This window comes from Pyrus communis, chromosome 16 (genome assembly GCF_963583255.1).
Source record: "Pyrus communis chromosome 16, drPyrComm1.1, whole genome shotgun sequence".
In the NCBI taxonomy this organism is placed as follows: domain Eukaryota; kingdom Viridiplantae; phylum Streptophyta; class Magnoliopsida; order Rosales; family Rosaceae; genus Pyrus; species Pyrus communis.
Genome location: NC_084818.1, coordinates 18,637,232 through 18,648,932, shown reverse-complemented (window position 1 = coordinate 18,648,932; position 11,701 = coordinate 18,637,232). Strand labels below are relative to the sequence as shown.

Here is an 11,701-nt window from a genome sequence, read left to right as displayed (position 1 = left end):
CAAGGAAATAGGATTAGTACCTGGAAGCAACTCAATGGTGAACTCCATGTCTCGGTCTGGCGGCAAGCCAGGTAAATCCTCAGGGAAAACATCAGGAAAATGTCTAACTACCCTTACATCCTCCACACTACTAGGAGCAGCCTCATCCAACACCACATGAGCTAAGTACCCCTGGCAACCTTTAGATAACAACCTTTTCGCTCGCACGACCGAAATAACGCCATGTCTCACCCCACTCTGCTCACCCACAAAAGTAACCACAGGTAATCCAGGACGATGGAATGTAACTATTTTCCCGTAATAATCAATATTGGCACGATTGAAATGCAACCAATCCGTGCCCAGAATCACATCAAAGTCAACAATATCCAACGGGATAAGATCAGCTGGCATAACAACATCCTCCACTATCACTGGACATCCTGGGTACACAAGATCTACAATACATCTTTCCCCTCTAGGCATAGCAAACTCTAAATCATACCCTAGAGGTGTGGGGCGAGGTTGCGTCACTTGAGTAAATGTACGAGAAATCACAGAATGTGTAGCACCACAATCAATTAATACTCTAGCAAAATAACCAAGGATATTTAACGTACCCATGATCAAGTCTGGATTGTTTTAAGCATCCTGCAGAAAGATGTTATGAATACGCCCCTAGGTCTGCTGCCGTCCACCTCGACCTCTGCTCGTTCGGCCACCACGACTCTGCGTACCACGCCCCTGACTGGGCTGACCAAACTGCCTCGAAGACCTCGCACTACTCGTAGCAATCTCCCCCTGGTGAGTCTGTCCTCCCTGAAACCACTGAGACCCGTCTGCTGGAACTGAAGGATACGACATATAACCACCAGAATACTGGGGATAACCACCCTGAGAGTATGGGTCCTGGGGATATTGATACTGTCCCAGGGCATAAGGAACAACATCGCCCTGATAGTAGTAGGCACCACCTCGACCTGTCTGCCCATAGCTACCAGGACCAGGAATCTGCTGAATCGGTACAGGCGGTGGCAGGAAAGTCTACTGAGGCTTCTGCTGACTCTGGGGATAATTTGCAGCTCGATGTCCCATCTGCCCACAAGTAAAGTAACCACTGCTGCCTCGCCTACACTCACCAAAATGTCGATTATTACACCTACGGCAAACTAGGGCCCTACCTTTACCAACATCACCCTGTCTCTGGCCTCTAGCACCACCAGCAAACCTACCACCACGACCCTGACTAGTGGCGCTAAAACCACCGCTAGAAGAGCTAGAACTAGTACCACCCCTCTTGAAGTTCTGGGTCCTACAAGGTCCGAGCGACGCTTAACCCTTGCCCTTATCATCTTTCCTCTGATTACCGTCTTCCTCTTCCTCCTCACTCTCGCTCGGCATGTTCTCTGAATCCTCAATTCTCAACAAAATCTCATAAAACTCCTGGTAGGTGTCACAAGGGGTAGTGTTTGCCATCGAACGCCACTTTTTCTTAGTGTCTAAACGGAAACGACGAAGCATCTCCATCGGATTGCCAGCAACATCCGGATGATAGCGAGACAAATCAGTAAACCTTCGGTAGTACTCATTTGCTATCAACTTCCCTTGTCTCAACTCAGTGAATTCCTACTTCTTGCGGTCAATATACTCAGGAGGCACAAACCTTCTCCTGAACAACTATCGGAATACATCCCAATCAGTCTTCTCTGCTAGAGTCAAACAACGAAGTTCCTGCTCCCACCATGATGCAGAATCCTTACCCAAAAACCACGATGTCGTCTCAACCCACTTTTTGACAGGGAGATTCAACTGATTATGCAGAACACGAAAGGTATTCTCAATATGTTCTAGCCACCGCTCCGCACCCTCAAAACCCTCATTGCCTTCGAACTTATCCAACTTCAGATTATACATAGTCTGTAGATGAGTCCTCTGGGAAGGGCGAAGCGCCGAATGAATAGCTGTAGCGATAACTTCCCCCAGCTAAGCTATATCGGGGAAACTAGGCTTAGCAGAGCGACGTGGTTCCCGACGAGGCGGAATAATTCTGACAGAAGACCCCAAAACCATTAGAATACTCACAAAAGTACAGGACTGCCAAACCTAGGCTCTGATACCAAACTGACACACCCCGATCGAGATCAAGGCATGCTGGCCGTCACGTGGAAGTGACGTAACCATATGCACAGTACGGAAGCTAATAAAATAATAATAAAAATACGAATGAATAAAAACCAGCTATACACAAGGTACGAACATACATGTGCAAGCGTAAGTGTGGAAACAAAGTTTAGAGCTCGAAGACCTAATGCAGTTCGGGAGAAATAACGCTACAAAAACACACCCAAAGGTGGTCCTACACTGGTAATAATCTGTCAGATATGCCGAGGAAATCCTCTGTGAAGCCACCAAAAGTGCAAGCCAACTAGAACCTGAAGGGGCGCAAAACAAAAAGTGTGAGTGGGCAAAAACAAAGCTTTTTGAAAACCATTTCATAAACAAAGTTCTAAGCCCTCGTCGTAAAACCTGTATACTTCCCAGAAAAATAGAATATACATATATATAAGTCATGCTCGGAAATATGCCATGCCAAATGCCTCGAATAAATGCAAGTGCTCAGGAAAATGTCAAAATCAATACCATGAATCTGTCAGCCGGAGTCACCTAACGTGACCTATATGGCTGAATCTAGAGCTCAGATCTCCAACTTTCTAACTGTACCTGCACACGAGTCGGAACCACCTAAAGTGGTCTGTACGACAGGACTGGGTGTAATATAAGTACGCTCAAGTGCTACAATCACGTGAAGGCTGGCCGAATAATCGCGGGTCACTTACGAGTCGAAACCACCTAAAGTGGTCTATACGACAGGATTGTGCACCTAACTTGGATCCAAGATGAGCATGTGGTGTGGGAGGTGAACATCACGTGAAGGACTGTGCCCAACTCTGGGCGGGAGCACTAACACCGGGGGTGCAGGTTATGAGCTCTCGATGCATCTCAAACCACGACTGAATATAAGCATAAACCATACTCACCTGGCACTTACCTGTGCATCCGCAGCACCAAACATATATATATATATATATAGGCTACTAATAATGCATAAACATACGGCAACATAATACATGCCATAAAAACGTATAAATGTTTCAATTCATTCTCTGGGAAGAACATAAGTATATAGGTATATACGGAAAACAAAAGCCCACTCATTGGTATGTAGAAGGGTCGTAACCCCCTTGCCTCGAGTGACCGTGCTGGTCCTCGGGATAGGTCTCACCTATATGCGAAACAACTATGGAAACGTTAATTTTTAAAGCACATAACCAACATCACAAAATAACTTCTCATACAATGCTCAAATAGGGTGTATGAATACACCAATGTGATCTACTCAACCTCAGGAACATCCCCATATTTTTAGAAAAATTTTCCATCGCCACACGCGCAGGCACGTGCCTGGCACACTGACGGCATCAGTTAATGCCGTCAGGAATATTCCGTTAACTTTAACGGATTCTGTTAACGTCGTTTAGAATATTCCATCCAAACTGATGGAATATTCCGTCGTCTTCTCCGGCGACGGCACCGGAAAATCGGGAAAACTTTAAAACCTTGTAACTTCTTCGTTTTTCAACCAAATTTCACAAAATTGGTACCAAAATGAAGCTTACAACAAGAGGAACAAATCCATACCACTTTCAAGTACCAAAACACACGGAATCTCACCGGGAAAACACCACCAACTCCGGTCAACCTTGTAACTCACGATCCCGACGTCCAAAACCTTCAAACGAACCACCCCGAGCCTCCTAAGGATCTCACCAAGCTTCCTACAAGCTTAAAATTCCCAAAAACACAAGAATTAACGTGTGCATAAACAGTGACCAAATCGAGGTATCCCGAGTTCGACGTGAAAACGAAGGTATCCTTACCTGAAATGGGTATGGTTGAACTCCCAAGGACCTCACGAGCACGAATATGTACTTTGTTTCCTCGATCTGTGAAGGTTTGGATGGTTTTGGTTGTGTCCGTACATGGGAGGATAGAAATGGAAGAGATAGAGGGCTCAGGACAGGGATGCAGGACAGGGGAAAGGGTGAGGGGGTGTGGAAGAGTGTGTGTGTGGTCCAAAACCTGCCAACAAAATCCAAAAACAACCACACAACGAAATAACCACACTAGGGGCAAAAACGTCATTTCACCCCTACAGTTCGAAAATTCGGAACAGGCTGTCACAGTTTTCTTTCCCCTTCATCTTTAATATTGCAGATTAGTTTATTTTTATTAATTAAATTCGTTTTAATTTAAGTAGGCTATAAAACCAATCATCTCAACTTTCTGCTTTAGAATAATTAATTGGAATTTGGTTTGTTTCGAATTATTTAATAATTCCTGTGGAGAACGACTTTGCGAGAACCATTTATACTACAACAAACTATAAGCTACATCTACAATACAACTTATATATGTCATCTCATACTAAGAACAGCAGTTATAACCCTTTCATCTTAAGACAAGTAGTTTGAAGATTTGAACTTGATAGGCTGACACCTAAAGCTTCACTCTAACACAACTGTTGGGATCCCGAGTACTTTTGAGCCTCGACCGAACCCTTAATGACTAGACCAGCAATCAATTAGAGAGTTGATCACCTTATCCGCAGATGTATAAAGATGGGACTGCTTTAATGTGATGTGCTTTGTCATGGAAGGTTCAACATTATGCCTTTTAGCAGCTTCAAGGAACCTGCAATGGACCAATGGCCAACAAAATATTCAGGGTTTCAGAACACACCATATACGGTATATCTCATCATTGATAGCAAACACTCAAAGTCAGATCAAACAACGAGTTTTGCATCTCACATTTCAGGAGATGGCTTCCCCGACTTTACTTCATCGCCACCATTGATGACACAAAATGATTCCTTCCAGCCTGCATTTGAAACGAAATAAGGAAACAAGTACTTGTTTAGTATGATTATGAACAACTCGTAATATCATGAATGTATATGACACCAGACAATTGTCTATTAAGATATAAGCAAACTGTACATTCTTTTGAAGAGCAAGTATACCCGGCTGAAAGGAAAGTTTGGCTTTCGCACCTTGTCTTGATCAAATTCATGTGCTACACATGCTTGCATACTAGCATCTTTGCATGGGTTACTTAAAAATCATCCTTTGTGAAGTCCTTCCTGATTTTTGTAGTTCCCATAACTTCATTGATTCTCGATTGGTCAACAAGTTAGGGTGGACATTACACAACGCAACAATGTTAGAAGTCAAGGCTGTTGTAAGTAGTTCCCCATAGAACTGGGCTGGGGGTGGGTGGGGTTTACAATTTCAATGCAGACCTTCTCTTCCTCTAGGTGGCTCTCTTCTATTAGTCTAGTGCTTTGGGATTTTCAACTTCTTATTACGGAGTTTAAAGTAAGTGGTGCGAAATTCAGGTTGCCTCATAGCTCTATTCCACATCCTCCAGTTCAAGAAATCTCTCTTCACCAATTGGACAAAGAGTTTTAGGAGTGCTAACATTATTCTATGGAGTTTGAAAAATTGGAAGCATCAGATTTGAATTTGTTGATGCACAAAATCGGTTCATCTTGGAATAATGTAAATCTGACTGTAAATCACACATACACACAAGAACCCAATGATATATTGTGGTTCACCCCAAGTTGGGGTTATGTCCACACTGGTGTTCGATCCAGTTTCACTATATAAAATGATAGTTACATTGTTGTTGCTAGAGAGGCTAGAGTTTTATAGGATAAAGGTTTCCCTCCCCGCTTACGTACATCATGGGCCAAGCAGTGAGGCCCAACATATGGCACAACAGAATTCTCAACAACTCTCTGAATTGCAAGGTCTATTGGGCGACTTTGAGGAGATATTTGTACTTCTTTCTAAGGTACTTCTCAAAGAGCATATATATGACCATAAAACTCCATTGGTTCCTAGAGTAAAGCCACCTAATATCAAGCCCTACCATTATGGTCCAGTTCAAAATACTGAAATTGAGAAGGCAGTGCAAGAGCTTTTGCAATCTGGTTTCATCAGGCTTAGCCATGACTCATTTTCATTTTATGTGTTGTTGGTGAAGAAGAAATAGGGAACATTTGATCGATGACCTATTTGATGAATTGTTTGAAGCACAATTTTTCTTTAAGCTTGACTTAAGGTCAGGATATCATCAGATTATATTGAATCATGCATATGTTGAAAAGGTTCATGAGGGACATTATAAGTTTCTAGTCATGCCGTTTGGACTCACTAATGCTCCTGCCACTTCCAAAACTTAATGAATGACATTTTCAGACCCTTCCTCAGGCAGTTTATACTAGTATTTTTTATGACATCTTGGTTTATAAAAAAACTTGGGAGGATCACTTGTCTAATTTGTACAAGACCCTCAAGTTACTCCAGGAAAACCAATTATATGTGAAAAAGAAAAAATGTATATTTGGTCAAAGTAAAGTACTTGGTGCACATTGTCTCTAGAGATGGGGTAGCTATTGATCCTGCAAAGATTCAAGCCATTTAGGATTGGTGAATTCTTGCCAATGTGAAAGAATTGAGAGGATTCATTGGGCTCACGGGATACTACAGGAAGTTTGTTCTTGGTTATGAGAAAAATATGTCAGCCACTTTATCAGTTAACCAAAAAAGATAGGTTTTTGAGTTGATGAACCCAAACAATATGATTGGAGGTAGAAAGTTTGACAAAGTTTGCAGTGTTTTGGCCGCATAAAGGAGAGGACATGGGACGACAAAAATGTTTTTGTTATGTTTTGTTGGTTGGGACGGCAACAAAAGGAGGAGATGAGAGAAAGCCCTAGGACCTAAGGAAATCTAAACGAGTGATATCATATAGAATTATGACTTCTTGTATTGATGTGTAGAAAATATTTTAATATAGAATTATATAACTTTATATTAAAAATATGAATCATACACTGATTACAATAAGAAATTACATTCCTATATGATACGCTACAATTACAAAAATGATTTCGGATTAATTAATTATATTCTAATAGGTGTCAATAATGTCAATGACAAACTCAGTTTTAGTCATCCAAAGGTGGAAGTTTTTGCTGGTTGCATAGGCCTAGAAATGGTAAATTGCCTATTCAAAGGGCAATATAGTAATAAGGAAAATGAGGTATGTTCGGTTGAATTTCAAAACATTTTTTTTATTGAGGTAGGACTTTTGCCAAAACCAACAAGATCCTCTCCGGATCTTTTGGTGGAGATCTTGAAGATTCGTAAATTGTATTTGTTTATCGTATATCGTGTAGTCATTTTTTATTAGGTATTGTTTGTGTTTAATTTTAAATAAAAAAAATTTAAAATGATTTCTGACCACACAATATACGATAAACGAACATGATTCACAAATTCTCGATATTTCAAAAAGAGGATTCGGCGAGTGTCCGGATTCGAGAGGGAAAGGAGAGAGGCATATTATCTTGCTTGGTTTGGTCAAGCAGCAGCTACAGCTTGGCGCTAGGACTTGAACTAAATTAAGTTACTTTGACTTTCAGTTATTCATGGCGGCAATTTCGCCCTCCTCCTTTGTCTCTGTCTCCTCTTCCACCTCCTCCTCTTCTTTTTCATGTCCACCTCTGACTTGTTTGAAGCGCGCTTACAATGGTGTGCCGGTGAGTAAACAGCCTTCACATGGGCAGTTGGCGGCGGTTACCTATTCATCTTCTGAAATGGGCTCCGGTTCCGACTCCGTGAACCACCGCAGGTATGCCACTACAAGAACATGACTTTCCTGTATTTTTTTACTGTAAATTGTTATGGGTAGCTGCTTAATTTCAGTTTTGTTGTGGGAATTAAGGGTCCTTGAATGTAACTATCAACTGACTCTAGCTGAAAGTTACTTGTAGTAAACCACTGGTAGGGTTTAGTAAGTATCAACTGACTGTTGGGAATGCCAATTTACTGGCTACCTCCGGATTGCAGTAGACATGGGGTGCCGGGTGCAACGATTTCAGTTTCACTTGGTGGTTCCTTAATTAACTTGCATGCTCCTCAATTACACTTGATTTTGTTGTCAAATATCCAATCTTGTAGGATATATAATAATCAGTATGTTCTTCAACCCTCGATCTTCCCCTGGATGATTCAATCGTTTTCACTTTTTCATATCTTGTTGTTCTTGGGATAGATATTAAGGGGTGTGAGAAAATTGTCTTTCCTTGGTTGTCGAATTGTGTGTGAAAATGGCAATGTCTTTTTTTTTCATCTAGTAGTAGCGTTTGGTAGTGTTGGTTTGGACACCATTGCTCTAATATCTACCATTTTAACTTCATATCTTTTGAACAGTAATACTCAAATATCATCTATGGCTCCTTTTGGGGTGACAATGAATGGGAATGGTTCGTCTGGACCATTTTATAAGTGGCGAAGGGTTTTGCTTAAAGTTAGTGGAGAAGCACTTGCCAGAGATCATACACAGACTATTGACCCAAAGGTCTCGTACATTCTTCAATCATCCTATGATAATTATCCTTCTCTTATTGGTTTATGAAACATGAACAGTTTGGCCCGTCGATAATATTAGGTAACAATGGAAATTGCAAGGGAGGTTGCATCTGTGACTCGCCTTGGCATTCAGGTAATGCTCAACACTTGAAATTAAAGAACTATACTTTACATGACCTTTTCCTTTTATGTATACAAGGCAAGGGCACACACACAGAGGTCACATTCTTCTCGTTATATTGTTTACCTGTGATGTTGGTCATTACTGTAACCTGTTTATATGGTTAAACATAGTGAAATTTGGGGATTCAAGAATTATCTATGCGGGGACGAACGTGCAGTCTGGGAAATGCTTCATGATAAGAATGGGACTATAGGTTATTTTTATTATTTAAATAACCAACAGAATGCAGGGATAACATAAACAGGAATAGTTTGAATGTTTTAGTAATCTCCGTAAAGTGCTCAACATATTGTACTAGTGAGATTTGTTTGCTTATGATCCAAAACATAGTTTACTGTGTTCTGTATGTTTTAGTAATCTTAGTTAAGTATTTCAGGTTGCAATTGTAGTTGGCGGGGGAAATATATTCCGTGGATCTTCCTGGGTGGGAAGCGGCGGTCTTGATCAATCATTTGCTGATTACATCGGGTAAATTCCTTAGTGTTGTTTGATGTCACCTGTGTAGACTTTTTTCCAGTTGCATTTTTACATAATTCCTTTCATTGGGTGATTACTTGATCTGGTTCATTTCATTTTTTCAGGATGTTGGCAACTGTCATGAACTCAATATTTCTTCAAACAACAAAGGAAAGTATTGGCATCCCTACTCGAGTGTAGACTGCCTTTCAAATGTCTGAGGTTACAGAGCCTTATATACGTCGAAGAGCTATAAGGCATTTAGAAAAGGGGAGAGTTGTAATCTTTGCAGCTGGAACTGGAAATCCGTTCTTCACCACAGACACTGCTGCAGCGCTTCGTGGTGCAGAAAGTAAGTAGTCTTGAATATTCCCAAATGTACTGCTTAATATCGAGTCTTCTCGTATTTATCTAGTCCTAAATTTACTGAATTGCAACTTGTCTATGTTGGCAAATATCAATCGTTTATCCAGTGAATGCAGCGGGGTTTATGACAACGATCCAAGGTGTGACCCGAATGCCCGTCTTCTTGAGAATTTAACATATCAAGAGGTGATGGCGAAAGATCTTTCGGTGATGGACATGACCGCCATTACTTTATGCCAGACAAACAAAATTCCTAGTATGTTTAGACAAGCATCTAAAATTTTGTAACCATACTTCTAAGCTGAACATGCTGTTGTTTCTTTCCCATGATGCAGTTGTTGTGTTCAATCTAAACAAACCAGGTAACATCTCAAAAGCCATAAGGGGGGAGAAGGTTGGCACCTTAATTTATAAGGAGGATGTTTACCGTTGAAGCTCTAAGTCTGAAAAATGTCAGAATGCGAGTTCAAAATGATTCAAGAGCGACCAGCATGGGAAGAACACTATGACCTCAAAGGATACAACGTACCACTAGCATTCGGCATCTTTTTCTTTATTTGATGAACGGTCTTCAGCATTGTAAGGGTAAATAAATTTTGAGTTTTCCATTTGGCCTCAAAGTTTTTGAGCTTTTGTACAACTGTTGGTAGATACGGATTCCGAACAGTGAACTGTAGTGATCATATGACAATGTAGGCATATATCTGTCCTTTTACAAGCAATATGCAACTGGGTTGAACCGTCAAAGAGGAACGCCCTAACCAGTAGGCAATCAACCACTTACAGCGATATTTTTGTTTAAACTAATCTAAATAGCAAAATTCAAACGAAATCCATGGAGGGAACACATCCGCTTAGCTAATCCCAAGTAGGAAATGAATAATGATCATTACAGTTAATTTGTAAAACTCCATCTGAATTACAAAATGATTACAAAGACTGGGGCTGAGAGTAACAAATTAATTACAATTGCTAAAATGTAAAAATGCTACGAAACTGAGGACCGGGCAGCAAATTGTTGAATTATCAAAAGTAGTGTAAGAAATGGTTAAAAAGGTCCCATGAGCAGGGACTGGGAGAAACCAAAGCGGAAGCCGGCCCAGGGCTACTGGCCATCCCCATCCAATTATTAAACATTCGGCTACTTATGACGTCATGCTGATTTTGATGTGAGAAGAATGTTGAAACTTACTCTTAGATCAAACCAAACCAATAACAGAAAACCATGAACAACGGAAGCACACTTTATTGATTGAATAAAGGAATACAAGAAAACTCACACAGACAAACAGTTTTCTTGTCACATAAGTCTCTCACACACTATATCCACATTAACTATACCCTAACGTTAAGGACCCTTTTTATACTAAATCAAAACCTAATCCTAAACTGAGTTGGAATCCTAAACCTATCTGAAACTTGCGTCCAAGTTTCCCATACCTATTACAATTAGAACTCCCACACCAGTTAGGAACCCTTCTCGGATTCTATACCAACTTCTAACAAACTCCACCTTGGTAAGAACTCCGTCTCGAGACTTCTTCTGCTTCCATCGCTCCACCATTTTCAAGTATCAAACCTGTCTTACATGCACCAAACCCAGAAAATGACTGAATTTTGATGCACCAACCACCTTTGTTAACATATCTGCAGGATTATCAGCTGAAGCAATTTTCTTTACAAGAATCTCGCCTTCAACTATAATCTCCCGAACAAAATGATATCTTACATCTATATGTTTGGTTCTTGCATGATGCACTTGATACTTCGCCAAGTAAATAGCACTTTGACTATCACAATGCACATCTATCTTGCGCTGTTTAACTCCCAAATCTGCTATTAATCCCAGTGTCCAAATAGCTTCCTTAATTGCTTCTGCCATTGCCATATATTCAGCTTCTGTTGTTGATAAAGCAACAGTTGGTTGTAGAATTGATCTCCAACATATAGGACCATTCGCCATGGTAAACACATATCCTGTGGTAGATCTTCTTTTGTCTAAGTCACTAGCAAAATTAGAATCTACATATCCAATAGAGAACTTCTCAATTCCTTTATCATTCCGCTCAAAACAAATTCCCGTGCTCCTTGTTCCATGCAAATATCGCAGTATCCATCGAGCAGCTTCCCAATGCATTTTTCCAGGATTATGCATAAATCTACTTACTAATCCAACTGCATGAGCAATATCAGGTCGAGTACACACCATGGC

General features: G+C 40.7%; 1 long non-coding RNA gene across 1 annotated transcript; it reads left to right on the top strand.

Moving 5' to 3' along the window:
- The first annotated feature begins 9,037 nt into the window (after positions 1-9,037).
- LOC137721570 (uncharacterized) lies at positions 9,038-10,662 on the top strand. Its single transcript, XR_011066654.1, has 4 exons — positions 9,038-9,135; positions 9,249-9,475; positions 9,597-9,745; positions 9,825-10,662. It is a non-coding gene; the product is annotated as an uncharacterized lncRNA (long non-coding RNA).
- Positions 10,663-11,701: the final 1,039 nt, after the last annotated feature.